A 24,848-nucleotide genomic window follows, 5' to 3' on the forward strand; every position below is an offset into this window, starting at 1 on the left:
AGATGCAAGAGGGAGTAGATATGGGGATATATGTATATGTATAGCTGATTCACTTTGTTATAAAGCAGAAACTAGCACACCATTGTAAAGCAATTTTACTCCAATAAAGATGTTAAAAAAATAAACAAAAACCGAGAGAGACTTTCTGTTAGGTATCTATTCTTTGTTATCAACATGCAAATACCACAAGAAATACTATGTCTCTGATCCCTTTCTGAGAGATCTACTAGAAAACCAATGACAGACAACAAAAACCCCAGAGAGAATGTGACTTAGGACTTTGCCACGGTGTGGCAAACATCAACGTGGAACAGAGCTCCCAGAAAGCTGATCAGAGCTGAAGAGAGGAAGTTTGCAGACACGTCACAGCTTTCCTCACGGATTCCCCAAGGTGGTGTCACTATTACTGACAGCCCGAGGCTGGTCGTCTTTAATGTGGGACAAGTAAGTGAGTAATCGTGAGGTATCTAGTTACACGATGCCCTCTGTGTCTGACGAATCTAACACGATGCACCTTCCCATGGTCCTGAGTCTAGGGTGGAAATATCAGTATGAAATCCAGAGGTGACTTGTCTTTCTGGTAAACATCGTAACACTGTTCTCTCTAGAAGCCTGGAAACACCGACTGTCAGCTGTGAGCTCCTCCAGCCCCGAGAATGGTGGTTCTGAAGTACCCTTTCCTGCTAAAAGGAACCTGGGCTTCTTGGGGAAATGTCTGATTTCCAGCCTGGAGAAGAAAATGAACTGGAGCCTGGAATATACTGCTCTGGAGGATACGAAGGGACCCATCAATGGCTCCTGGTCATGTCAGAAGGATGCAAGGGCCAATTCAGACCAGCTCCCCTGCCAAAGATGGGGCCATGTGACTTTGAAAAAGATAGCAATTTCAGTTAATGATTGCCTATCAATTATGTTTAAATCCCTGAGTTCTTAACACTCTTCAAAAATGACTTTCAGGGGATGCTATGGAACCAACTGGTTATCTTGAAAACTCCTGGGTAGTGACTAGCTATCTATCCCGCATTCCCTACATAAAGTGTTTTGGGGGACCAAGCAATGTGTAAGGAGAAGAATCTTGTCATCGAATTTATTCCAATGAAAAAGTGAAAAAGAAATTGGAGAAAGAATCAACAGATGAAATAAGACTTAGACGACCTAAGGAATTCAAAAGCAGGGAGGCCTGAGCTACAGCACTAGGGATGTGCACTGGGTGATAAAGTGTCAAGAAACACAGAAGTGGTTTCTATGACAACCAAGGGGAGGAGACTCCCAAGGGAGGGGGTGCTGTGTTGGGATGGGGCTTCCGGGACAGCTGGACCAGGGCTGTTGTTATAGGATGTTTCCCTTGAAAGACTCGTGACACGATATATTTATTTTAGAAGGTTTGCTCTATCAGTGTTTTATTTTACAATGAAAAGTTTAAAAATAAATTTGCAAGGCATCATTGTAGTATCATTATGTAGTTATTTACTTCCCAATATTATAAAAAAATTTCAGCAGTTAAGAGAAAATGAGTTCTGTGTTGAGCAGACAGTCACTGATCTGCCATGACACTCAGTGGCCAACGCAGAATGAGGCAGTGGCAGCCCTGGAGAGATGTGTGGACCCCCACATGCAGAGGGTACCATGCAGCAAACCCAGTGATGTTTAGAGCTCACATGTGGAAGACTGCACTTTCTCAACTGCTGGATATTTTGTGCTTTAAATGAGGTGTCATGACTAAATTCCTAGGGATTCAATGTTTTGAAAGGGTCTTTTTTGTTTCTTTGTCTATGACCTTTCCCTATTTTGCTATCAGGTTTTCAATCTGTTCCTTCCTGATTCCCAGGGCTTTCTGTGTGCAAGTTATATTAACCCTTGTCTCTGATAGGAATTTAAAAACCCTCTTCCCGATTTGTCATTTGAGTTTGTTTATGATGTTTGTTTGTGTGTTTTGTTCCTTTTGGCCATACAGAAGTTTATTTTTTGAAGGGGTTGGTAGCAGAGATATTCTGGGTGGTTGGGTGTAGGCCAGGGAAGCTCTCCAAGTGTCCACCGTCAAGGATCTCTTTGTTGTCCCTTTAAAATTCGGCCTGTGCAGAGTGTCCCCTGGTGCAGAGGACCATGATGCCACCTGGGCTCCTAGAGCTCCTCAGAGCCCTGGATATCTGAAGCCACACCCATGGGCTTCCAAGTTTCATTTTGCTCTCTCTTTCTGGGACGTGTTACCTCTCAACCCCTCTGAGACGCCCCTCAAGCTCCTCTCTCTTGCCCTAATGACTATCACACGCCCAGGACTGGACCTCTCCTTCTGGACATTTCTGAGTTCCCCATGCATACCTCCATTCACCCCTGTCCTTCCCAGGACAGCTTGCCTGTGGCTCCTCTGCCTTGAAAGCCTTGAAACCCTTTATGAGCATCTCAGGTTGTGCAAGTTCTGTCTCTCTCCAAAGCCACTGAAGTGTAGTTTGGGGGATTTCTTTCTAATTTCATGCTCCTTGTTGGTGCTGTTTCTTAAAGGAGAAGGAGAAACATTCAGAGCACAGTTCCTACCACGTTCCCATCAGAACAGACCTCAAAGTCTTCATATGTAATATTTTCTTATTACTTAGCTCCAAGTATTTTTCCAATTTTCATTGTAATTTTGTTTTCAACATTGGCTACTTAGAAGTACATTTTTTTATTTAAAAATTGTAGAGATAATGTTCTAATTATTTTTTGGTTTTAATATCTGGTTGGATGTTAGACAACATACCCACTGTGATTTCAGTCCCTTGAAATGTGTTGAGACTTGTTTATGGTCCAGAATTATATCAACTTATGAAATCAGTCAAATCTACACCTGAAAAGAATGCCTATTGTGTCATGTTCACCATGTTCCATGTTTCTAGCAATTAAATGCTTTAACCATATTTTAAAACACTTCTGCATAGTGAATTTTTGTTGGTTCTATCCACGACTAAGAGTAGGGTGTTAGGTGTTAAAATCTTCCACTCTGCTTGTGGATTCATGCATTTCTCCATATAGTTTTGACAGATTTTACATCATAAATTTTGAGATCATGTTATGTGGTACATATTAATTACTGCTCGTATATTTACCTGATGAATTGAAACTTTGATCACTATAAGTGACCATCTTTATATGTACAAATGCTTGTGAACGTAGAATTCTGATATTATTATAGTTATTATGGCTTTTAAAAAAAGAACAGCCTCTTTTGTTATTTATGAGGAATGTTATCGCCAAACTTCCAATTCCTTTTTTAACTCTGACATAGCATTTTATTTGTTTGCTTTTTTCAACCTTTAGCAAGATCCGTTGATCCATTTACCTTTGCTGCAATTACTCATTATTCTTGTTTAAATCTATTATTGTATAATGTACTAGTCTTGTTCCATGTCCTCTTTTTTTTTTCTTATCTTTTTTGGAATATAGTGACATGTTTATCATTTTACCTTCTCCACTTTTTTCCTATTCTTTCATTATATTTTAAAATTTCTATTCTTCTGTTCTAGAAATTATATCTGCAATATATAATATAACAAAGCCTAAAGTTAATCAACACTTTTATTTTTCTCCCAGATTCAATAAAGAGCTTAGACATTTTATTTCCATTTACCTTTCTCACAACTAATAAATAATTGTTGTTGAGTGTTTAAGTTTACATATTTTTAAACCCTGAAGACATTATTATTATTTTACATAGTCTATAGTCATTTAGATTTTCCACAGATTTAATACTTTATTTACTCTTTATTCCTTCTTGAATCTCAGCCTTCTAATCTGGAATTATTTTCAGTCTGCCTGAGATGAATCCTTTAGAATGATCTTTAGTGGGTAATTTTCCCACTGTTTTTTCTTTTTTATTTTCTCTCTCATCCCTGAAACTTTACCCTGGGTACAGAATTCAAGGTAGGAGGTAAATTTCTCTTGGCATATTTTACGACACTCTTCCATCACGGCATTGGGAACTGTGGCTCCTTTGAAGGTATTCTGTGCTTTCACACCCTCCTTGGGCTGATTTTAGAATTTGCTGCTTGGTTCAGGAAGCAGTGAGTTTCTTTACACTTATTTTGTTTGGGATTCACTAGGCTTCTTGAGTCTACTGATTACACTGATTTTCATCAGTTCTAGAAAGTCCTTGGTCATTACCACTTTTGAAAATTGTTTTCCCTGATCTGATCTTCTTCTTCTGGGATTCTGATTAAATGCATGTAGATTTCCTCTTTCACCTTTTCTGTGTCCATCCTTTGGAAACTCCATGTTGTGTCTGGTTGACTTTTCTTAATTTAGCTACCCTTCACTAATTCTCTCTCTGGCTATATATAATTAGCTGGGAAGATCTTTATTAAATGTGTGATTTAGGTTCATTTCTAGAAGCTCTATTTTGGATATAACCTGCTTAGTCATTTTTATAATCCCTTTTTGTCACTCATAGTGGAAATTCCTTTTCTATTTTAATTTTTCCAAACATATTCTTTCAAACTTCTAGACCAAATAATTTCATTGTCTAAAGCCTTCCTTTCACACCTTTCTGCTTTCAGCTCTCTTGTTTTTTTTTTTTTTTATATTTATGTGTTTTTTCACAGATCCTTGTTTCCCTGGGTGACCAGTTTCCTTTGAAGGATTTAGCCTCACCTTCCCACAGTCCAGGGGGGCCTCTGCAGTGGGTCTCCTTCTGAGGGGTGGTGTGGGACCCCTGGCCTCACCTACCACTGCATCTGCAGCTGGGGCTTTTTCAGCGGGGAGCCCAGTGCAGAGAAGGGGCCAAGTGCAGGGTGTGTCCTCTGGACTGGTCTTAGCCGGCTTGTGCTCCAGGTGTCTGGTGGGGTTTTGCACCTGACCTTTTCTAGGTTTCTTGAGCCTCACCTCATCTATACCATGTCATCTGCTGGTCCCTTGGCCCAGGGAGAGGCTGCTTCCTGTGGTAGCTTCCTTCCTCTCTCGGACTCCAGAGCACCCTCTCTGCCCTCATCAGGGATGTGGTCCAGAGATCCCTGCACGCAGGCTCACATCCCCCACACAGCAGCATCCGTCCGCAGTCCACCAGCAGACCAGCTCTCTGGCCATGCCTCATGCTTGTTGAGTTTATCAAATGAGTCAGCCCCTGTCTGCATTCCCCCCTGATGCTGAGACTTGGAGCGTGCATCAGACTCCGGGGATGCTCGCTAGGGGCCACGGGGACGGGTGGGGAGTGAGCCCCCCACTAGGGGTGGGGATGGCGCCATGGCCCCGTCGGGAATCTCCGAACATCCTCCTCAGAGTCCTGCGGTCTCCAGACCCTGGCTTCCCTTCTACCTCCCTGTGGCCCAGCCCTGCAAGCCTTCTCTGCTCTGGTGCATTTGTGTTAAAGTCTCCCCAACCCCCTATAAGATCTGTCCCGAGAGCCCCATGGAATTTCCTAACAATCACATCTGATGCCCCAGCTGAAACTGTTAATTCCAATGTTGTTACAGGTTCGCGGGCTTACCTGCCCTGCTCACAACCAGCGCCTCTGGATGCCCCCTCCTACATTTGGGCCAAGCTCATTGCCAGGGTCCTCGGCCACCTGAGACTCAGACTTGGCCAAGAGGTCCCAGCGCCAGTGAACAGTGTGAGGGGCTCTCACGGAGGCCAGTGGGAGACGGGGACCCACCGTCCAACTGGGAACATGCAACAGCTTGTGTTTAACACCCTGGTCTCTATTCAGCAAAAATATTCTCCCATAATTGTAACTTAAAATGAATAATAATAATGGTAGTATAGAAGTGCAGAAAGTGAAATTTTTCTTGAACATTTTATATTTAATCATGTCAGTAATACATAAATAAATAAAATATTGTGGTGCATAAAAAGAAAAATAATGGATTAATGCTTTTTAATTACGTTAATACATTTTTTGGAAAAGGGAAAATACACCTACATATTGGTCTGCCATTATAATGAATAATATAATTTTCGTGATTAGCCTTAACTTCTGCAATTTTTAATGATGTTATAAGAATTGATCTTTTCAGCATATTAACTTTTAATATATGTAGCCAGATGTGTCACCATCTTCACCCTTAGTTGATCAAATAATATTTTTCTTAATTTTAATTTTGAAAAGTTTCTTTCATATGAAGCAACATATACAAAATAGTTAAGAAAGTCTTAAACATGAAGACAAGTTTGGCAGACTTTTATTTTAAAAACATTTTTAATGCATTCTAGAAATCTCAATCCTGCCCATGATTTTGATTTATGAAATTGACTCTAGCAGTTTACAAATGTCTCTACAGCAGAGTAATTTCCGCCAAAATAACTTCATCTGAAAAGTCACCATAAGGTTCTCTGAAATTAGTTAATTGTAAGAAGGTTTTTTTTTTCGTTGTTGTTGTTGTTGTTTTCTGGCAAGAAGCAGATTGAGTGAAAGCCAAACGGCAGGATTGGATTAGGTGCCTGAGAACCAGTGACAGAATTGCAGAGATTCAAGTTCTCTGTCTTGTCTTTAGGCTTCCTGTGTTGTTATTGTCACTCTGAGTTCCATGATTAAACATGCACACACAAAGCCCCAGTGGGGTCTGGGCCAGAGCTGCCCAAGCAGAGCTGAGGGCTCCGAACCCCCAAACTGAGCCTTGGAGTGAGTCCAGGCGAGGCATCCACGGTGCCAACACCGTGACCGGATTTCTCAGAACTCACCTCCACAGAGAACGTGCAGCTTATCACAGCATAAATAATACAAACATGCTCATTTGAACCTCACAGACCCAATGGTAACCAAAGCAACTCTTGAGAACTTAGACCCACCAAAGATGTTTTTCAGGGAAGATCCTTTTTATCACTGGTACTGTTTAGATTTGTGCATGGCAAAAATGGAAATCCATGACTCTGGGTTGTTTTATGGTTCTTTTCAAGTTCTCTGCAGATAAGGCACCTTATTTCCTGCCCCCAAGGTGGACCATCACACCCCCCAAACTACCCTTGGCGGGGCTTCTAAAATTCAGGTAAACTAAGGATTATTGTGTGCTTACTGGGTGCAGGCATGCCGCCGGGGGGCCTGATGCCACACCTGGCATACTCTCCACACAACCTCTGTGATGTAATCGTCGCATAGGAAAGAGGATGAGGTGAGCAGAAGACAGTCACCCTCCCGGGGCACACACACGCCCGCCCATTCTTAGGGAAGGACCCCGGTCACTGCGGCCCAAACGCACATCTGCCGTCTGCATTCTGGGGCCAAAATCAGGAGCACAAAATGCGCCTTCATGATGCATTTTCAGACTGGGTTCTGCAAAAGAGCCTTTCCGAAGGACACGTGTGGAAACACACTGATAAATTCATGTTCTAATAATTTAGAGAAATTCTGAGTTAAAAGCATATCGTTAGAGAAACTAAGTCCTGTGCTCTTCCTGACGAAGAGGAAACTGGTCAATCAGGGAAAGGTTAGTCTGTATAGTTGGGGCCAGTTGTATTTCCCCAGGAGCTAGGATGGAGCTGTTTGGGGAACGGGGCATATTTCCAAGGTCGCGGCCTTAAGGGACAGTCTCTGAGACTCCTCAGCACCAAACCTGGACTCAAAGTCATAGTGGATAAAGAAAGTTCATTTCATATGCAAGAATAGGGTGTTTTCAAAAGACAATTCAAATGTGTTCTAAAGTAATTCTAAAGTAACTCATTGACAGCAACTTGAAAAACAGAAAAAAAAAAAAATGGAAAGAAAAAAATAACTCAAAATATCACCGGTAAGCTGTCACTGCAGATGTGCCGACCTTACTACTTGGTGTTTTCCATCAAACTGTGTGGTTCCCGCGTGCCTGGGTCAAACCAACCTGCAACAGCTTGTAGGCAATTCGGGGTCAGAAAATCCGTAGAAGGCAGTCAGGGACATTTCTCACACACAGAGATTCTAGAATATTGGAAGTGGTCACGTGGATATCAAATGAACAACAAATGCTCATCCTACTTTTTTAGTTGAAATAAAATGAATACATCAGGGCTGTTTCATATAGATGCTGTTTACGAGTTGAGAGTCTCCAGGGTTAAAAACAGCAAGAACTGGAACACAAACAGAAGCCACCATAAAGCTGGTGGTGGCCTCTCCCAAGTCATTTTATTTTATTTTATTTATTTTATTTTTTTCTTTTTTTTTGGGGTATGCGGGCCTCCCTCTGTTATGGCCTCTCCCGTTGCGGAGCACAGGCTCCGGACGCGCAGGCCCAGCGGCCATGGCTCACGGGCCCAGCCGCTCCGCGGCATGTGGGATCCTCCCAGACCGGGGCGCGAACCCGGTTCCCCTGCATCGGCAGGCGGACGCGCAACCACTGCGCCACCAGGGAAGCCCCCAAGTCATTTTAGATGTCCCTTTTGTACCTCCACCGGGCCGGGTGGGTGATGCGGGCAGGGCTTGGAGGGTGGATGAGGTGGGATTCTCTGCCTAGAGGCGGGTCCCTAATAGCCCAGGTAAGAAGCAAATTTGCCAGCCAAGATTTCCCTGTCCTGCAATGTGAAGGACACAGACAGCACCTTCCTGCTGGGCTGGGAACCCGCTGACCACTGCAGGTGGTCCTGTAATCTTCTTGGTGTTTTCAACATGGGGCATGGAGCTCGTGTGTCCTTAGCATCCTAGCCTAAAACCCAGTAGAAATGAAAGATGTAGTGACAGATCAGTATGAGGTGTTTTTTCTATTGGTTCATGATTTAAATACACCCAGTTAACCCTAGTGAAAAACGTGCAAGGGCTCCCAGAAGCCAAGCATAATTTGAAAGCAAGGCAAAAACATGGACTTGCAAATAATTCAAGGACCAGTTAGCTGAGGTGGTTTTCTCTCTTTTTGGCTTAGTATTTGCACACTGCTGTCCTTTTCTTGATCATTGATCAGCAGAGAGTGTGTAACTAGACCTTTAATGAACGTGCCGTGCACAGGATGGGGCAGTGCGGGACGCACGTACGGCACAAACGGGACGACAGCAAAGCCGGGGTCTGCATCCTGGAAGTGGGATATGTGAGTGCCCTGGGTTTGAGGTGCTTGCGCTGCCCTGGTTTAAGTGGGATTCCCTGATTTAAACTTAAGCCCCCATCACCGTGCAGAGGAGAGCCAGGTCCTGGTTTTGTCTAAAGCAGGTGAACAAAGTGTCTGCAGTGGACCTCTTTCAGATGAACAACAATGGAAAATGGTCCTGATCGCTCCCAGAGGCTAAGTGTCCTCCTGCCGTCGGGCCTCAGCACACAGACCTGCAGGCCTCTCTCCAGGCCCTGGCCCTCACCCCATTCTCATTCAGGGCTGGTTTGCAGCCCACTGCCAGGGCTGGCCTGGGACGTGGAAGGTGGACCCCTCACTGAGGGGCGACCGTCAGGTTCCCAGGGAGTGCGCCTCAGGGAGCTGCTTGGAGCTGGGAGAGGTCACAGGGTCCACTGACCCAGCCCCACAGCCATGCCCTGTCATTCGTCCGGCCCTTCGTGAGTATCTGGAGGGTGAGAAAGGACCCCGGCTCTGTGCCACTTGGGGCTGTCCCTGCCAACACGGCCGCTGACTCAGAATAACTTAAGAAAAGGGAAAGGCACTTGGGCTGGGTCTAAGCTCGCCCTCAGGATCCACCTGAGACTGGAGAGACACCTAGAGGCTCAGACAAGGTGAAGCCACAGGGCTCCTCAAGTTAGGCCAGGTCTGCTGGTCAGGCCCCCAGGACACTTGGCACTTGGTTCTTGACTCAGAAGGGACCTCGGTGGTTAGTGCCCGAGGGTCCCGGTGGCCAAGCCTCACCTCCCCAAGACAGGGACTCGGGAGCAGACGCACCTGGCTGACACCTGTGCCAGCTGCCCCCCACCCCGGGAGGCCACCCCACACCCTCCAGCTCCTGGGATGAGAGTGGAGGTCTGCTTCTCCTTGCTCCGCCGGCACCTCGAACGGGAAGGGGCTTCGGCTTCTCCTACCGCACCCTGAGCAGCATGCATCTTCTTCATAAAGCCCCTGGTGCTTCGTTTATTTACTTTAACGGCAGTAAGATCCAGACTTGCGCCTTCCAGCTGGCATGCAGGACCTTGGAAGTCGCCATGCCCATCCTTACTAGTAGAAGAAAGCTGAACACGCTGAAAATCAGCGAGTCTTCTTAGGTCCCTGAGAGAAGTGAGGTCGCAGGGCAAACCACCGCCTTCAGATTTGAGAGACGGGCGGGCAGGTGCAGCGAATCAGAGCTTGCTGGAGCAGGGGCCTCCCTGGGAACCAGGACTGCAGGGCAGCGGGGCAGCCAGAGTTGCGACTGAGGGGCAGCTGGAGGCCCAGTGCGGATAACTGACTGGAGAAGCTCAGGGCTCCGGCATGGGGAGGGCACCCCACTTCTGTGAGGTTTCCCTCCAGGGGCTCCACCTGGTCCTCACAGGGCAGGTCAGACAACAAGCTCCTCCAGCTTCTGGGAGCTGGAAGGGAAGGGAATCATTTTGAAATAGGCCAGAGTGCTCTGTCTCCATCAGAGGGCTGGCCTTGGGAGGGGGTGTTTAACCAGAGCCTGACCTGCTGGGATTTATCAGAGCCCAGATGGCCCGGGGAGGGAAGTGCCACCTTCAGCCCCTCCAACTCTCCTGTCCCCGCTAAGGGGAAAACAAAACAAATCACACACAACCTAAAGCACTTTGTGAAGCTGCAGCCGGGGACTCGACTCACTGGAAGGCTGAGACCAATCCCAGGACTAGAACACCCCCAACCACCACCAGGGCAGCAGGGCTCCTGTGCAGAACAGGATGGGGATGAGGGCTGCCAGCACAGACCTTATACACGACAGCAAGATTTTGCACTTCTTGTTGATGGAAAGTTCAAAATATCTGACTTTGTTTTTCAGTGAATAGTCTCATTTAGCAATTTTATCTGATGTATTTAAATGTTCCTGATTTTATGTCTTTCTTACATCGTTCCCTGAATTAGAAAGAGTATAAGTTACTGCCACCTTTCCAGGGACAATTATGAGCTTATACCATCAAAAACATTATTTATGCTTTACCCATATACTAGGAAAGTCTATGACCATTTCCCATAAATGGCTAAAATAGGTAGGATTTTTTACCTCTTTGCCAGAAGGGAAAACATAATCAAATAGATCTGGTTATTGACAGAAGATTACTTAAGCATTGCTTAAGCTGTGGGTACGTGTGCTCATGTAAGTGACTTAATGAATTGTCATTTCGGAATCAATTTATGGAGTGGAGGAGCGCTGACCTGGAACAGCCTCCCTCTTTGCCCCCACCTCCCCTGGGAGACCCGCCAACCATGCCTCTCTCATGGCTTCAGCCTCCTTTGTTTTGTGAGAGGCGTTTATGGATGAAAAATAGCAAACAGAGGTTGACTCTGCATCCCCAGCCTGGACTCCAGCTACAGGAGCTGGTGAGGAGATGGATTAAGGGAGGCTGTTACCTGGGCCCCCATGAGTTGGTCCACTTTCTGAAGGGCGGACGCACCCCTGTGGGGCAGTGCTCACATGGCACCTGGGGCTCCAGGACCACAGTCAGGGGACTGAGGACACGTTTCACACCAGGACGCAGATTCCCTGATTCCGATGTGCACTATAGTCTTCAGCTCCAGTGTGTGGATCTCCACTTGGGGTGTTCATTATCTTTGCAGATTTGGGGGCTCCACCCCCAGGCCTATAAAATTGGGCAGGTTTTCTAGGGTTGGGGCCAAGTATTTTCAGCGATTCTTACAATCATTAGCATTTAAGAACAACTCCAAGAAGAGCTTCTATCTCCCAAACTTTCCCTGACATCTGTTGGAGATATCTGAATTTCAGGTAAGCTCACGTTCCAGAAGCAGCTACCCACAGGCTCCCTGTGATGGAGGGGGGGAGGCAAACCACTGGGAATGGTGCTCCCAACACTCAGTAGTCCCTCCTTCTGCTCCAGGACCTTGGAGCCCCAATCTCTGTTTCTGTCTCTCCTGAGCAAGGGTAAAATTTCTTGAATCTACTGAATGTGAAATCTCAACTACATCCTTACTGATCTTGGATCTGTGGTTTCATATCTGTCAACAGTAGAATGTTCTTGGCCATTACTATTTCAAATATTTATTCTGCTTCATTCTCTCTTTCTTCTCCTTCTGGTATTCCAGTTATAGATGTCATGTCCTTTGAAAATTTCTCTCAGTTTCTGGACGTTGTGTATTGTGTGTGTGTGATTTTCTTTTCCCTGTTCTTTATTTCTTTTGCATTTCAGTTTGGGAAGTTTCTATTTGCCACTCTTCAAGTTCACCAATTCTTTCCTCAACAATGTCAAATGTACTGATGAGCTTTCTTAATTTCTATGACAATATTTTGGATTTCTATCATTTTCTTTTGGGTTTTTCTCAGAATCTCAATTACTCTGCTTACATTACCTATTTGTTTTCCATGCTTTCTACCTTTCCCATTAGAGCTCTTAGGTTATTATGAATAGTTATTTAAATTTCCTGCCTGAAGTGTCCATCATTTGTGTTATATCTGAGTCTGGTTCTGATCCTTGATTTGTCTTTTCAGACTAGGTTTTTTCTCACCTTTTGGAATTCCTTGTAATTTTTGGTTTAAAGCCAGACATCTTACTACATCTGAAGAAGTAGACTCTAGAGTGGCTCCAGTCAATGTGGCTGGAGTTTGTCTGTATGTAAAGTCATCTCCAGCCATGGGTACCAGGGAGTTCACATTCATCTTGTCCTTTCTTTGTCCTTTGTGACCTTGGGATCCCCTAGAGCTCCTCCATGGAGAACTTCTGCAGTTCCCTTGGTGCAGCCGTGGTTGTACAGGGGCCGTGTTGAGGCTGGTAAGACTTGGAGAGGGAAGTGTCTTCCTGTGGACTGGGGTCCCTGGGTGTGGTATTCATAGAGGTTTCCTCTTGGATTGCTTCTTTTTCCCCCATTGGTTGAGACCAGAAGACTCAAGGGGGCAGAAGAAGAGGAGCACTGTCCTGTTGGCTTGGGACAGACACTGGGGAAAGGCTTCCCCTTTGTTGTAGAGAACAGGGCATATTTCACATCAGCTGCCCTTCCCCTCCCACTGCTGGAGCTATGAGGGCATCTTTCTCAGATCTTCACCTGTAAATAAAGCCAGTGGAAGTGTGGGGGTCCGTTAAGCCCCCAGCCCCCAGGAGTTTCTCCCTGTCACATGGCTCATACTCAGCTGCCAGCAGCTGATCAAATTCACTCTTTAATTGTTCCCACCAGCTTGTGGCTCCAGCAATTCTGCCCCAGGTAAGCAGGTCCTGGCAGTATCTCTGTGGACTTCCGTGTCCCTCAAGATTTCAGAACTGCTAACTCAGATCCCTAAAGGATCTAAGAAGAGTCATTGACTTTCAGGCTTTCCAGCCTTTTCTGGTTGTAAGGACAGGGGTGAAAACTTCCATGCTTTTTACATGTCAGAACTAAATTTAGAAGCCCCTCCACCCAGCACATTAGTTGTTTTCTGTGGGAGACTTGAGCTATTCCACCATCACAAAAAGCAGAAACTTCTTGTCACTCCACTTAATAAATAGTAATACCAGGATATAGAATAAAATATTTTCCTTAGCCAAGAAAGGAAGAAATGTCATCTGCTATGTGTCACCATTCTTAAAACCTTCTGTGGTTAATATTTGATTCTGAGATCCCACTGATGAGGATAAGCTGCCCTTGGAGAGGAGGAATCTTAACACGGATCTTGAGTTTGGTGCCCATATCCTGTGCCAAAGTGTGTGTGAGGTCCACACAGGCTTCTGGAAGTCCATACCTACAATGCCTGATGGAGCCCTTGCTTCTTCATTACCTGAACCTCTTCATCATTATTCTGGGGCAGGCTAAGCTTGCTGGGTTCACAACCAGATGAGGAATAGGAATGTTTATTCATCAGAAATGGAAAGAAGTTTGTCAGACATTGATTTACTTGGACATGCGCTGACATAGCTAATAAACACAATAATGCCTTGTATTTGTGCATGATTGGAGAATTGACTGAGCATTTCTACCTGCCTTATGTCACTTGAGTCTTAAAAGAACCCAACAAGATTGGACATCCCGAGGCCGAGGTGGCCGTGTGTTTTGCTCACTGACTTGCACTGGCCTGGCGGGAGGTCCAGCCCAGAGACAGCAGGTCCCAGTTTGAAATCAACCTGCTCTATGAGCAAGGAGGCAGCTCCATTCTGTGGCCTCCTCCCGACCACAGGTGTGCTGGCTCCTCTTCCCCCGGGGGCGACACAGGCAGCATGTGGGCCTCCAATGGGTGAGAAGCCCCTCCCAGCCCCTCCCAACAACTAACAAGAATGAGATGGAGGTTGGAGGGGTGGGGGAATTTCTGGGTAGATGGGAACTCTTGCCCCTCCTACCCTACCTGAGTGGAGCCTCACTGCTCCTTCGAGAACAGGCTGGCTCTGGGGTCTCAGCAGCCTGGAGTGGTGGGCAGGTGTGCTGTCCTATGGAGCCCAGGCTCTTTCTTGAACCACCTTCTACCACAGGAGGAGCTGGTGATGAGCCCCTGGGGAGACATCTTTGGAGCTGGACCCTCCAGCTTCACCATTGAAGGTAGATGCAGCCAGCCTGACTTCCAGCGCTGGCCCCGAGAGAGGAAAACTCTGTGAGACTCACAGTGACCTAGAAAAAGCCTGTCTCAGGGGTACACTGGCTGGTGGAGAAGCAACCCCATGGGAGGGGTGTAACCCAACATTAGCTGAGCCAAGACGGTGATGGCAGAAGGTGTGGACCACCCCCCGCCCCGCCCGGAGCAACAGCTCAGGGTTGGCACCGCTCCCCTCAGTGCAGGGCCTCCCGAGGATCCTGACCACTCCACTTCTCATTGCCCCGCATGCCTGGATGGGCAGGAAGAGGAGTCCCCGCCGTGGCCTTGACTCTGCCTGAGTCCCCTCGGGGCATCCAGAACAGCCGCCCTGAGCAGCCTCCGTGTCACCAGAAGGTGCCCATAGGGAGAAGGTTCTTGGGTTCTAGGGGAAACACCGCTGGATAATTCTAGCTAAGGTGCAGGATTGCCAGAGCCTGAAGAACTTAGGCTTTCACCCACAATCAGTCCCTTGAGTTTCCTTTCAAAATGAGACCTCTTTCACTCACAGAGATTTGCATTTTTAGCATATAACTGGTTTCCAGCTGCATGGCTGCTGTGGGTGGCTTCCGGGTGGAAGCCCAAGGAGACAGGTTGGAGTGCCACTGGCAATGTCCCTGGACTCCGTTTCCTACAGACACGTCTGAAAGACAGTCACAGGGCATCAACAAGTGCCTGTGTATTTGAAGAAAATATGATTATTTTTCTTTAAATATTTAATAAACACATCATGATATACTTGAAAGTAATTGAAGAGACCCAAGGACATGACCAAGATTCCAAGATTTCATATGATATGAATCAATACTCTGAAAATACAGTCTCCTTGTTATAAAAAAGGACAATAAACTATCAACAACAAAACCCGAACCTAAGCTTGCCCTTACATTTTCTGGTGAGCAGTATTTGACATTGATGATCAGGAAAACCTCGAACGCCCAAAGCAACATCCACTGCCAGGTAGGAGCTGAGCTGGGGAGAGGCAGGGAATATAAATAGAGGTAATAGCCAAACACAGGGGCTTTTGTTGAGTCCGTCACTGCTGGGAATCCATCAGGTGCAGCCACCCTAGGAACTCAAGTGCCGGGACCCCAGCCCGGGCTGGCAACTGAATCAAACGTCTCCTCCGTATGTTGGTCCATCTGCCGTTTGCATTTTCTTCCCCAGCCTCCCTCCTCCGCCTCCTGCAGTCTCCGTGGTATCTGCTCAGCCCACCTTCTTATCTCTCTAAGGATGACATTTTGGGAATTGAGTTTCTGGGGCCTCCAGTGCAGGGAGTGGCAGGTAGAGCCGTGGTCTTTGCGGAGGATCCAGCCCCCTCCCTGGGCCCCTGGTGTCTGGCATGAGGGGACCAGAGGCCCAGGGCTGGTCAAAGTCACCACACATTTCCTCTGGCTGGAGAAAACGGAGTTGGGATGCCTGTGCCTTGCTTTCTTCTGGAATTGAAATTATTGCTGACGAGCTCACAGTAAATAAACCTCAGCAACATGTGCAACAAATTAGTAAAATAAATGTGTGCTTAAGTATTAATGAAATAAATATTCAGCAGCTTATTTGGGATAGTTGTTCTATCCTCAAATGTTTAAAAAATAATGAGAGGTTTATTAAAACTTTAAACTATGACTCAGTATAAGGGTTTTCACAATGTACCTTTCTTCCTAAATTCAGAAAGGAGGGATTTGTGTTCTAAAGATGAGTGAGCCAACTGACAGAATGGAAGCTGGGGATGGAGGTCCTGGATAGGGTGGGGGAGATGCCCAGATATGCAAGGACCCACCGTCCAGCTGCGGTTGGGTCCCTGGCTCAGAAAGCACTCCAGCTATGAGGCAAAGGATTTGGAACAGGGAACAGGGGCCCATAAGATCGCTGGATCAGAATCGAATCCGATCCCAGAGCAACATGGCAGAAACTGCCCCTGAGGGGCTGCCTCTCTGCACAGCTGGGGACTGCAGGAGACCCTCCCCAGCCCTGTAGAAGGGCCCCTGCCAGCCCCTGGCGACAGGAAAGCCTCAGCCCAGTGCCCGCGGCTGCTGACGACCCAAGCCTGAGGGGCTGCACCCACACGCAGACAGACCACCCCTCAGCCTCACCCGCCCTGCCTGAGTCTGAGGCAGCCCTGGTCCAGGTCCCGCTCAGACACAGCTCCTTGAAGAGCCTGGAGAAGCCCCCAGAGGCTCCTGGACCAGTCCCCGCAGCCCGTGGTCCCAAGGGGGGAGCTCGCTGTCCCCGGGGGCTGACATGGGGCCTTTTCACACTGGCACGGCTACGTCTAGTTTATGTCCCGGCCGTGACCCACCTGGGGCCGAGGTAGCATCTGCTCACACCAGGAGGAGACCCTCAGCTCCACCTGTGAACCCTGCCCTGGTCTGAGCCAGACGCTATGGCCACAGGTGCCCCTTCACGTGCCTGCAACTCCCTGTCTGCCACCACACCTGCCAGCCTTCCAATGTCGCAGATGGTGGCAGAGAGTGAGGTGCTCGGATGGGACACTCCCCCCAGCCCTGGGAGGCCAGGGCAGGAAGACGTTCACGTGTGTTCCTGCTGCCTTGGGGCTCCCAGGCCCCCCCGAGAACCCAAGAGCCCAGGCACTCAGGGCAGCTGGCTTCTTAACGGTTTGAAAACTGCTTCTCTCAGTCACGGAAAGCAAGCCCCCAGCGGGCACATGCAGTAATGCCTGGCTGTCACCATACTGGACAGAAGCACGCACACACATGCACACGCATGCACACACATGCACACACATGCAACACACATGCATACACATGCACACACATGCACACACAGTCACACACCCTTTGTGCTGTTCACTTATTCAAAAGTAAATTGTGCTCTGCTGATGTGTGAGCATTCTTCTTTTCTTTTTCTTTTTTTTCTTTCTCTCTCTTTTTTTTTGCGGGGGGCGCATGAAGTGTTTCCATCCATTTAAAAACCAATAAAGTGAGGGGAAACTCAGAAAGGCACAGTACACCCCCCTAATGCAACAGCTGCATCAGGGCAAGCCTTCTGTAGCAGCTTTAAATGGTGTTAATTTTTTAAAAATGGATTCTGTGGGCTATAAGATTATTATTTTTTGTTTGTGGAAACATTGTAGAGGCAACATGTGTCTGTTACGTTGGTGTGAAACCTTCAGACAAGCCTTTCAAAAACATTCTGCGAACATAGGAGACCCGTTTTTCTGGTTTTCTGTCTAAAAAAATAAGAAAGAAAACAGTGAAATAGGATGAAAAGTGGCATTCACGTCCCTAACCTTCAGCGTCCCCACTCACCTGGAGAGCTCCTCTACCCATAATGCACTAAGTGGATGATTAAAAAGAAATGGGGGTTTAACTGTGGGTAAGCGTGGGGTCCCCAGAGCTTTGCAGAGCATTGAACCGTGAGTCTACAGCTGTCTCCACACAAGCCCGACATTCTTTATTTATTTGTTATGAAATATTTATGGGTGTTATGAAAGGTTTAAAATAATGTGTCTGTCGCTCTCTCCCCTCTCTCTTTCCCTCTTGCCCGCGCACGGCTCCTAATGCATAAATCATTCGGGGCTCTGGACAGTGGGGCTGCACATTAGGTGGGTGTATCTGCTGTATCACATTTTTTCTGCCTGAGAGAAAATATCATTCCTAGTAATTTTCTACACTTATACAATCAGCGTTGACAGTAAATAATTGATGTATGAATTTAGGACTAAACTCCAACACAATATGACTTTATGTCAAGGGTGACTCCCAGCAGGTTTTGAGCTAAATCATCTTGCAAAATGGGTTCTTTCACTGGCAGAAAAAAAGGGTTTTGAAATTATTTTAATGGAAAACGGGACCTCTGTGCAGCTCTTCTTTTGATGAGGTCTTGCTTTGCATGGCTGGTAATAAAACTGAGCAACATACCCATTATGAGATTGGAAATGTTTCATTTGTGATCACAAATGGATTTTTTTTAAGACCGACACAGCTGTTTTTATTCTGTTTATCCTTTTTTCTTTTCCTTTTTTTCTCTCCTTTTTTTTGGGGGGGCGTGTGTGTGTGTGTGTGTGTGTGTGTGTGTGTGATTGCGTTTGTATGTGGTAGGCTGCCCTCTGCTTTTCATCCTAGTATCTTCCGTAGAAAGTACAATTATGATTTACATTACAAGCTGGGTATATTTGTGACTTAAAGATACATAACTAGCAGAAAGACCTCAGATAAAGGATTTTACATTCCCGCCCATCCCTGCAATTAAAATCCTTTACATCGTGAAAAGAAAATGGTTACTGCAGACCAGGAGGGGGAATAGTGGGTGTCTGGGAGAGAAAACTTTCATGAGATTGTCAGAAGAGAAATGCTTGATAGCTTTACAGCTTCCACTGAAATCCAGACAAGGAGATCAAAGAAAACAAATCAGGTGAGAGACCCGAAGTGAGATTCTCTATTTGTTTTACTCTACTCTGGGGCAATGAAGATTCGAAACTACTGAAAATCTTTCTTCATGTGATGTCATTTTTGCTGAAACCACGATTCAAAGACTAGAGTTCAAAGCAAGGCCCTCTTGTCTTTGAAAGAAAATAATTATTTTCTCTAGTATTCACATTTGTATAAAATTTTATTTATTTTTAGACCCATTGTTTCTTTAAAAAATATTCAGATCTTTCATATACTAAAATTAATTAAATTTATTATATAAATGAAGAGATATGATAAAATTCAAAGCCTGCTGAAAAAAATCCCATGATACAGCAAGACCTGCCCTGAGAGTCAAAAGCTGGAAAGCTCTTTCCTTCCAGAATTCCCCTTCCATGTCTCTTCCTCTTCCTCTGTCTTCGGCTGTTTCTCCCTGGATCCTCACTCAGAGGACACGGCTCTCCCTTCATTCTATAGGTGGCACTCATGTCTTTGTGCATGAAGTTCTGAAGAAATTCCAGGCCAAAGAGTGGTTCATAAAAAAGTCCTTGCTCTCAGGGAAGTGTATTGATGTCTGCAAAATGTAACAGATTTCTTTAAAAACGAATTTTAGATAAGCATTCTTAGCTGGGTTTATTTGATCTGTACCTTTCTTTATAGGTCGTGGTGAGTGATTTGAAGATTGCCAACAAATGGGTTTTATGTAACAGACACTCTGGGCCAAACTCTTAGGTTCATGTGTGCATGCACATGGGTGTGCATGTTTGGTGTGTGAATGCATGTGCGTACTGTGCACATGCGTGTTGGTGGTTTTTCCAGCATTCAGGAAACAGCTCTTCCTTAAGCAGCCTCGTTGCGGCTGGCTGGGTGGGTGGGCAGGGCTCCTGGTGTGGGGTGGCCCCAGGCACGCGGTGGCCCCCTGCTCCTCCCATGTGTACGCATGCGTCTACGTGTGTCTGCGCATGTGCACACATGCCTGTGTGTGGGGTGAGGGCTGTTAGAGCTGCAGGCAACTGGGAAGTCTGTCCACGTGAAGATGCTGACTGTCGTGACGCTATAACGGTTTCCTTGTCCAGCTGGAAATAGAGTCTGAACCTCGGAGCTCAGTAACGCACAGAGACCATCTTGTCCAAAGGCTTTGTTTTCTACAGGAAGAAACCCTCAGATTCAGGCTGCTTGCTCTCCACTACAGGCTGGTACACGGAGAGCACACATGACACCTCAGGTCTCCGACTCCAGGACGTCACCCCCAGAGCTCGGGGGCTCTTCCCTAAGAGTCGAGCTCAGGAACGTCTTCCCAAGAAAGCCCTGGGTTTGGTAGAGCTGCGGGGTCGGCACCGCCCCGTGCCACCACCAGGACTCGTGGCTGGGCTGGGGCGCCCACCCCAGGGGTCCTGCTGGCTCGCCGAGGTTCTCATCCGGGGCGGGAGGGGGAAGGTCAGATCCAGGGTCGCAGGGTTACATTTTCCTCTCCCCATGTCATCATCGACAGAGGCGAGGGGTGGGGAGGGAGGGAGGGAGGGGAGGGAGTGGGAAGGGGGGCTGGGGTGGGACTGCTGACCCACAGCCCTTCTTGACCCCTGGGGCAGCCAGGGCACCCGGCAGAAGGCACTCCACAGTCCACAGCCAAGCGTCTGTCTTCACAGCCTCAGCTGGTGAGGCTGGTGTTTCACTGAGAAAAAGACTGATTCTTTTCTGAGGTTTGGTCCTTGATGCCACCCAAGGGGGCTTCCGATGCCCAGGCCGGGGCCTCCACGCTCACCATGCTCTCCAAGGCAGCAGAGGCCACGTGCACCGTGGCAGGAAGGGAACCGGTGTTTGGGTCAGAGCCCGCGCATGCGTGGTGTTTGACGCTCGGGAGCTCGGCAGGACAGCCGCCCCCAAGGGGCCTGCCAGCGAGAGACAGGTGTGGTTGAGACCCCAGGGCTGTCTGGTTGCCAAGCCTGCATCACCGAGGGCCACAAGCTGGACAAGTGGGCTTGGCCTCATCGGGAGACACCGCGGCCCTGGAGCGGAGAGTGGTCTCCCCTTGGGCCCTGTGTCCCGGGGAAGTGACAGCCTCATTCTCAGAAGGAGCAAGTTGCACCCTCCCCTAGACCACCCCTGGCTGTTGTCACCCCCGCCATGGTGGGTCCTCCCTGAGGGTTGTGGGTCCTGCCCTCAGACAAAGGTCGCCTGGATTTGCTCATCGCGCCGGAGCTCCTTACGGGCCCCGGGGGCCTTCTGGGAGCTCGGCCTTAATGGACAGAGCGCCTCAGGCAGGGCTGGGGTGGAGGGCAGGTGCCGCAGGCCCGCGAGTCCTCCACCTTCCTGAGCCCTGCTTGCGATCCAGACTCCGGAGTCTGCTGGCCCCGCCGGGGGCATCTGTGTCCTGCTGGGGGCCCTTGATCCCCTTCCCTGACCAGCAGCCCCAGGGCTGGGCTTCGTCCCCATCTGTGTTTTCTCCCCTGCACACCTGGGATGTAGGTGAGAGCCACCAGGCCGAGTGCTGGTGGTATGAATGTGTGGGTGTATGTCTGTGAGTATGTATGTGTGTATAAGTGTGTACGTGTGTGCGTGCATGCATGCATGTATGTGTGTGTGTGTGTGCAGTGCATATGAATGTGTGTCTGGTAGGTGAATGTATGTGCATATATGTAAGTGTGTTTGTGACATATGTGTATACATGAGTGTGTGCGTCTAGTCTGGGCATATGTATATGTATGGGCACATGTGCACATGTGTGTATCATGTGCATGCATGCATATTTGCACATCTCTGTTTTGTGCATGCATGTATATATGTGTGTAGTGCGTATCTGCACATGAGCGCACATATATGTGTATATGCATGTGGGTGCATGTGTGAATATGTATATGTATGTTTATGTATGTCATATGTATATGTGTGTGAACGTGCATACATACTTGTGTGTATATGTATAGGTACATATATGTGTATATGTACAGCTGTGTGTGTCTGTATCAGGTATGCATGTACATGTGTGTTTGTATATGTGTGTGTACATGTATGTGTGTGAGTGTGTAAATGTGTGTGTAATGTGCACAGCTGCAGGCATGGGCGGCTCCAGGGCTCAGAGGTCATGCCCAGGAGACTGACTGGCCGTCTGGGCTATTCTCCCCTTTCCCTCAGGTCCTCCTGAGGGTCTTGGTGCTCTAGACCCTCTGGACCAGCACCCACAGGAGCAATGGGGTCCCTGGACCTCAGGGATGCTCGGGGTTCCCTTCACTGTGATGAAGACAGAAGGGGGGGCTGTGAGCCTAGCTCTCAGCTCCTCAGACAGGAAGAGTGGATGGGCAGGGTCTGATTCGTGAATTCCAGACTCACAGTTATTTTGCAGGAAGATCTCCCTCAAGGTCCCATTCGTGTGGGAACAGTCCTGTCTCAGCAGGGGGCAGTCTGTAGGTTAGGACTCTGTGGGGGGGAGCTCCATCACGTCCTGTGTCTCTGCTCAGAGGACCTGGATGGGGATGAGTTGGACGGGAAACCTACAGCCTGGCTGAGCCACCCGGTCTCCTAAGCAGGGAGTGGGTGTTCCACAGGGCACGGGGGCCTGTGCGTGGGTCGGTAGAAACGGAGCATCGCGTGTGAGAGTCACAGTAACGGGATGCACACTGCACAGCCCCTCCGCAGAAGTCTCAGCCAGGGGATCACACTGGGCGAGTGCCAAAGTTTATTTTGCTACTGCGCAGATGGAAAGTTTCTAAATATAGCACTGAAGGGTTATGCCTGGGGGAAAAATGATTAGCAAGCCGTCCCGCCAAGTTTGAAAACCATAGGTATAGTCTCTGTCTTCCCTAAGCTGCCACGTCGCTGACATTCAGCAGAGGGTAAGTGAGCAGCGCGGAGGGGTTTGCGGGCTGGGGGCGGGCATCTCTCTGCAGACCCGGTCCTGGTACTCCTGCATCACCCGCGGCCCGTTAGCAAACGCTGCTCCCGCACACGTGATGGCCAGGCCCGCGCAGCTCGGGGCAGCCGGGGAAACGCACGAGAGCAGCACCGAGGCAACGCGGCAATTTTTAATTCTTTGGAGAACCAATTCAAATAGAAAATGTAATTAAAAATGTGTAAATAGAACCCCCGACAGCACTCCCCCTGGCGCCTATATGCATATCTTTGATATTTGCTTAACAAACTATCAAGTAGCCACTTTGTAGGTAAAACATCTCAACTCCTACGCATTCACAGCTTGGCGGCCTGTGAAGCTGTCATCCAGGTACCTCCCTGAGCGGGACCCTGTGCCCAGGTCTTCATCTTGATCACTTACAGAATGAACCGAGGTCTCCTGGCAGAGCGATCCTTGCTCCACGACCTGTCGTCCTGGCCGCAGGCCTAGTGCCCCCTGCAAGGGCATCCCTCCAGAGCCATGTTCTCAGGTGATCTGGGGGGCAGGGGTCCCCCATGGGTGGTGGTCATGGGGTTTGCAGAGTGAGTCACTGACCTAAGAGACAGGTCAGATTAGGGTTCTGGCAATCAGGGGCTCAAGCAGTGAGGACCCCCAGGCCACGTGGGGGACTGAATCTTGGGTTTGGTATAACTCTGTCTGCAGGGTCACCTCTGGCTCTGAGAAAGGAGCCTGGGGCCACCAATGGCCACTTTGAGCTCACCCTTCCACAGAGACTGTCACCCGTTCTGGGCCACACCAGCAGGTGCCACATGTTGGTTCTTGATGCACAATGAGCAGGAAAGGCCTGTGGAGGAGAAGCAGGGAAGGTGTGTGTGAGTGTGTGCGCACGTGTGAGTGAGTGTGCACTTGCGAACGTGTGAGGCTGCGTCAGCCAGTGGCACTTTACTAACAATGTACAGTCTAGATCCCTGAAGCTTTTCTTTAGCCGAAAGGACGTTTGAGGTGGGGCCTCAGAGGACCAGAGAGTGAGACTCCTGGCTCACCAAGCCCCCCCGCCAGGGCCGCACGCTGCCCCACGCGGCTGGAAGCTCCACCCTTTCCCGCTCAGAACGCGGGCTTTCCCAGGGAGCCCACCTGGGTCAGCCTGCGGTTGAGCCTCGACCCCGAGCTGCTCAGCTGGGCGTCGGGTCAGCTGGGAGTGTTCAGTGGAAGAGATAGTTTAAAAAAAAAAAAGCAAAACGTCCAAAGCCCAAACCAAAATCATCTCAGGCAGTGCCTGGAGCACAGCTGGTGCTCAGCGAAAGCTGCCCTGCCTCTTCCTGTGAGGCTGGACCCTCCCCCTTGCCTCCGTGCTGTGCTCAGAGCCGCTCTGAGGCTGGAGGGAAACCTCGGTACATGGAAAGCTGGAGGGTGACTCACGGGTGCAGCCGCCCTTGAGAGGGCCAGCGGGCTGCCCTGTGAGGTCGAGAAGCATCCCTGCCCCAGGTCAGAGGGGCAGCTGAGTCAGGCTGCGGGGTCTAGGACAGAGCCGCAGGTGGGTCTTTGGGGGCCACATCAGCTCATCAGGACCCAGGAGTCCCTTCCAGCCTCCTCATAGGATACATTTAGATCAGACCCTGACGACCACATTTAAAAAGAGGAACAGAGGTATAGACAAAATAGAAAAAGCTTGAACATATCCTCAGCTGGATTTTTTGTCTAACGCTTATTTCTAAATGAACACAATCTCCTCCAGAACTCTTTAATGTAATAAAAATATAGCTCAGGGTCAGGTATGAAATTAATGATACAAATTCAAAGTAGTAATGCTCAGTGCGATGAAACAACTTCAATGAAGAAATAATCAGACTCTGCGACCAGACCCGAAAGGAGCGAGACAGAAGCACATGAACAATTCCAGCAGCAATCTGTTATGAAGGAATTATGGAAACATGTATAAAATATTTATTTTTAATAAGATGAATGTCCTATTTCTTAAAACTAAAATAACATTAGACTCTTAACTTATCAAAGCTTAGCAATGATTGCAAATGCCACCTCTCCGTGTGGCTGGAAATGCTAATTTTATTATCTTAATTTGTGCAGTTCTGTCTCTTGTCTATTTCATCCTTTTTAAAGTTAAATAAGTAGCAATAAGAAAGCTTTGAGGTTTCATT

Source organism: Physeter macrocephalus, chromosome 8 (genome assembly GCF_002837175.3).
Source record: "Physeter macrocephalus isolate SW-GA chromosome 8, ASM283717v5, whole genome shotgun sequence".
NCBI lineage: Eukaryota > Metazoa > Chordata > Mammalia > Artiodactyla > Physeteridae > Physeter > Physeter macrocephalus.